The sequence below is a fragment of the Delphinus delphis genome, chromosome 9, assembly GCF_949987515.2.
Source record: "Delphinus delphis chromosome 9, mDelDel1.2, whole genome shotgun sequence".
Classification (NCBI taxonomy): domain Eukaryota; kingdom Metazoa; phylum Chordata; class Mammalia; order Artiodactyla; family Delphinidae; genus Delphinus; species Delphinus delphis.
Window position 1 is genome coordinate 100,108,885 of NC_082691.1, and position 6,000 is coordinate 100,114,884.

Below are 6,000 nucleotides of genomic sequence, written 5' to 3' on the forward strand. Positions count from 1 at the left end.
GTCCTTCCATGGTTGTCCCTCAGTCTGGGTGTTCTCGGTCCCAATCTCCTCTTATAAGGACACCTGTCACATTGGATTAGGGCTGACCCATAACACCTTGTTTTACCTTAATTACCTTTTTAAAGGCCCTATCTCTAAATATAGTCACATTCTGAGGTACTGGGGGGTCAGGACTTCAACAAATGAATTTTGGGGGACTTCCCTGGTGGTCCAGTGGCTAAGACTGCGCTCCCAATGCAGGGGGCCTCAGGCTTGATTCCTGGTCAAGGAACTAGATCCCAAGTGCCACAACCAGAAAGATTCCTCATACCACAACTAAAAGATCCCACATGCTGAAGCAAAGATCCCGTGTGCTGCAACTAAGACCTGGTGCAGTCAAATAAATTTTTATTTTTCAAATAAACAATTTTTGGAAACAATTAAGCCCATAACAGGTAGGGTAGTGTGAAGTATTTAGCGGCAGTTTAAAAATTTTGTGGCCATAAATAATATTGCTTGAATATTTTTATACACACAGTCTTAAGATACAAAAAGTACAAAGTGCAAAGGATAGACCAATACATTAAATTAAATTAAAATTTAAAACTTTGCTGAAAGGGAAAACCCTGCAACCTAGCATACTCTACCCAGCAAGATTATCCTTTAGAATTGAAAGAAAGTTAAAGAACTTCTCAGACAAGCAAAAACTGAGTTCATCAGCACTAAACCTACCCTAAAAGAAATGTTAAAGGGTCCTCTTTAAGTGGAAAAGAAGAGTCTATTACAAGAAGCAATAATCTAGAGGAAAGGAAAAATCCCACCAGTAAAGACAAATATATGGTATAGGCTGAGGATCAACCACTTAAGCTAGTATGAAGATTAAAAGACAAAAAATTGTAAAATTGACTATAACTACAATAATCAGTAAAGGGATAAACATGAAGTAGTAGAAGATGACATCAAAAACACAAGATGTGGGGGAGGCGAGGAAAAGTGAAGATCTTTTAGAATGTGTTTGAACTTAAATGACTACCTGGTTAAAACAAGTAGATATTATTATAGGTAAACATATATGGCTCCTGTGTAACCACAAATCGAAAACCTACAATAGTTACACAAAAAAGGAGAGAGAATGGGACACAAGCATACCACTAAAGAAAATCATCAAACCACAAGGGAAGAAACTAAACGGAGAACGGAAGAACAGAGAACTACAAAAGCAACTGTAAAACAAGTAACAAATGGCAATAAGTACATACTTATCAATAATTACTTTAAATGTCAATGGACTAAATGCTCCAATCAAAAGACATCGGGTAGCTGATTGGACAAAAATAACAAGACCCATCTATATGCTGCTTACAAGAGACTAACCTCAAAGCTAAAGAAACACACAGACTGAAAGTGAGGAGATGGAAAAAGATATTTCAAGCAAATGGAAATGACAAGAAAGCAGGGGTAGCAATACCAATATCAGAAAAAATATACTTTCAAACCAAGTCTGTAACAAAAGACAAAGAAGGGTATTATATGATGATAAAGGGATCAATACAAGAAGAGGATATGACACTTGTTAACATATATGCACCCAATACAGGAGCACCTAAATATATAAAGCAAATATTAACAGACATAGAGGGAGAAACTGACAGTAATACAATAATAGTAAGGGATTTTAACACCCCACTTACATCAATGGACAGAAGATCTGGAGATGCTCAACATCGCTAATTATGAGATAGGCAAATCAAAACCACAATGAGATATCACCTCACACCTGTCAGAATGGCTATCATCCAAAAGTCTACAAATAGCAAATGTTGGTGAGGATGTGGAAAAAAGAAAAAACCTTTTACGCTGTTGGTAGGAATGGAAATCGGTGCAGCCACTGTGGAAAACAGTATGGAGATTCCTCAAGAAAAACTAAAAATAGAACTACCATATAATCCAGCAGTTCCACTATTGGGTATATATCAGAAGAAAATGAAAACACTAATTGGAGAAGATACATGAACCCCAATGTTCACAGCAGCACTATTTACAATAGCCAAGATACGGAAGCAGTGTAAGTGTCCATCAACAGAAAAATGGATAAAGAAGAAGTGATACACACCCACACACCCACACACCCCCCCCACACACTGTAATGTTACTCAGCAATAAAAAAGAATGAAAATCTGCCATTTGCAGCAGTGTGGATGGACCTAGCGGGTATTATGCTTAGTGACATAAGTCAGACAGAGAAAGACGAATACTCTCTATATTATCACTCATATGTGGAATCTAAAAAGTAAAATAAATGAATGATATAACAAAACAGAAAAGGACTCACAGATATAGGGAACAAACTAGTGGTTACCAGTGTGAAGAGGGGAGAGGGGAGGGGCACGATAAGGGAAAGGGATTAAGAGGTACAAACTACTATGTATAAAATAAATAAGCAACAAGCATATATTGTACAGGACAGGGAAATATAGCCATTAACTTGTAATAACTTTAAATGTAGTATAACCTATAAAAATATTGAATCACTATGCTGTACACCTGAAACTAATATAATATTGTAAATGAACTGTACTTCAATTTAAAAACAAGATTTAAAACTTGAGATCAAAAGACATGATAGAGTAACCAAAACTAGGTCACAGATTGGGAAAAAATATTTACAACACGGAATAGCATCTAAATAAACATAAATAACTGCTAAAAATCATAGACTGCCCTAGAGGAAAATGTGCAAAATTATGAATTCACAGAAAGGAAAAAAAAAACCGAATAGGTGCTAAACACATGACGATGTTCCATCTCATTGTTAGTCAGGCAAATGCAATATCTGTTTATGAAAATGCACATACCCTATTATCCAGCAATTCTTATCTCAGAGCTATTTTTGCATATCAAAGAGCCATATCCTAGAATCTCTAAAGCAGCACCGTTTTAAAAGTAAAAACAGGAAGATAATTTAAATGTCCAATCACCCAGAGGATGGATATCTTGTGGGACTCAGTTCATGTAGGTGTGAGATGTGTGCAGTTCACTATTCCTGTCCAGCTGTTTTGCAGTGGCCTCTCCTGGGATCCTCAAATCCACAATCAAGTACTGTCAGCGGTTCAGTGCTTCTCCACCACGGTGTTGTTGGGTATATCACAGATCCACGCATTAAGCCAGAGAATGTCTTGGTTTGGATGGAGAAAATGTAAAACCAAGATCAAATCCATGCCCACCAGGGGGCATGGCAGGGGAAGCAGGGAAGGTTTCAGTTGAATGTGGGGAGTGCTATTAGAGAGAGGTATTTAGAGGATGCTATGAAGAGATGAGCACGTGCCCAAAATGTTCCTGGTGTTGAGAGTGAATGGTGGATATGAAGGAGTTCAGAAGAGACAGAAAAGGCATTCCAGAGGAAGCAGTCATGAGAATATGATGCATTGGGGAAAGATGAAAGTCATCTGGTATGAGTGAAATTCATACTGAATAGGTAACAAGATTAGGCTGAAAAGGCAGGTCCAGTTCAGCTCAGAGGTTCTTTTATGTCATGTTAATGAGTTTGCATTTATTTTTAAATTTTTATTTATTTTTTGGCCGCACTGCGAGGCACATGGGATCCAAGTTCCCCGAACAGGGATGGAACCCATGTCCCGCCCCTGCAGTGGAAGCGCAGAGTCCCAACCACCGGAAGTCCCTAATTTATTTTTAATTTTTAAAAAATTTTATTGAAATACAGTTGATTTACAATGTTGTGTTAGTTTCACATGTACAGCAAAGTGATTCAGATATATATATCTGAATATAAATACATAATATTCTTTTCCATTATAGATTATTACAACATACTTAGCGTACTTCCCTGTGCTATACAGTAGGTCCTTGTTGGCTATCTATTTTATATTTTAATCCCAAACTCCTAATTTATCCTCCCGCTTTGGTAAGCATAAGTTTGTTTTCTATGTCCGTGAGTCTATTTCTGTTTTTTAAATTTGTTTTCTATGTCTGTGAGTCTATTTCTGTTTTTTAAATAAGTTCATTTGTATCATTTTTTAGATTCCACATGTAAGCAATAACATATGTTGTCTCTCTCTGTCTGACTTACTTCATATGATAATCTCTAGGTCCATCAATGTTGCTGCAAATGGCATTACTTCATTCTTTTTTATGGCTGAGTAATAGTCCATTGTGTATATATACCACATCTTCTTTATCCATTCATCTGTCGATGTACACTTAGGTGGCTTCCATGTCTTGGCTATTGTAAGTAGTGCTGCTATAAAACTGGAGTGCATGTATCTTTTCAAATGAGATCTTTCTGGATATATGCCCAGGAGTGGGATCGCTGGATCACATAACTCTTTTTAGTTCTTTAAAGAACTTCCATACCGTTCTCCGTAGTGGCTACACCAATTTACATTCCCACCAACAGTGTAGGTGGGTTTCTTTTTCTCCATACCCTCTCCAGCATTTATTCGCAGACTTTTTAATCATGGCCATTCTGACTGGTGTGAGGTGGTACCTCATTGTAGTTTTGATGTGCATTTCTCTAATGATTAGCAATGTTGAGCATCTTTTCATGTGCCATCCTCATGTCTTCTTTGGAGAAATGAGTTTTCACTTATAACAAAATTGGAAACTTCTTAAAAATATCTTTTGAGAATAACATTAGAGTTGCATTTTAGAAAAACCAATTTGTCACAAGAGTGATAATGTATTACTGGAAAAAGCCAGAGGCAGGGAAATCTGTTAGGAAAAACACTTGAAAAAAAAAGTTTTTCAGGCTTCCCTAGTGGCGCAGTGGTTGAGAGTCCGCCTGCCGATGCAGGGGACACGGGTTCGTGCCCCGGTCCGGGAAGATCCCACATGCCACGGAGTGGCTGGGCCCGTGAGCCATGGCCGCTGAGCCTGCGCGTCCGGAGCCTGTGCTCCACAACGGGAGAGGCCACAACAGTGAGAGGCCCGCGTACCGCAAGAAAAAAAAAGTTTTTCAAAAGTAAGCTTAGGGCTTCCCTGGTGGCGCAGTGGTTGAGAGTCCGCCTGCCGATGTGGGGGACGCGGGTTCGTGCCCCGGTCCGGGAGGATCCCACGTGCCGCGGAGCGGCTGGGCCTGTGAGCCATGGCCGCTGAGCCTGCGTGTCCGGAGCCTGTGCTCCACAATGGGAGAGGTCACAACAGTGAGAGGCCTGCATACGGCAAAAAAAAAAAAAAAAAAAAAGTGAGCTTATATGGTGTCAGCAGAGATAGAGAAGGGCTTTTATTTGAGAGAAATTTAGTAGACTGGGTGTAGGAAAATCTAGGATCATTATCAAGTTTACAGCTCTGGAGATTAGTTATAATTTTGAGGTGAGAAAAACGGGAATGTAAAGAAAAGAGGTAGAGTGAGGGCTCGTACTGATCAGGAGTCTTATTCTGGGCATTCTGTGTTTGAGATGTCTGTGGAAGTCAGAAACAATCAGGAGGAATCTGGAAATATGAACATGGATTTATAGATTTAAAAGTCATCATCACCTCACAGAGAACAAGAGAAAATTGCTGCACAAGGTGTGGCTCAGGAGAGCCAGACAGGCGAATGGACAGGAACAGCCGGCTGTTGGATTTGGTGGGGGGCATGCTTCTTCCCCATTCTTGGCATTTCTCTCCATTTAGAGGAGGCTCCACCAGCACATCATTCCTAGTCTCTGCCTCCTCATTCACTTTGTTCAGGTCTAGGGCTATACCATCAGGTTCTCCAAAATTAATTCATTACGGTTAAATGAGGTCACAGGGTTGGGGTACTAATCCAATAGGACTGGTGTCCGTATTAAAGGAAGAACTACCAGAGATACCCCACCCCTACCCAGAAAAAAGCCACGTGAGGACACAGGGGGAAAGTGACATCTGCAAGCCAGGAAAACAGGCCCTCACCAGACACCAACCTTGCTGGCACCTTGATCTTGGACTTCCAGCCTCTAGAACTGTAAGAAAATAAATTTCTGTGGTTCAAGCCACCCAGTCTGTGGCATTTTCCTGTGGCAGCCCCAGCAGACTAAAACACCC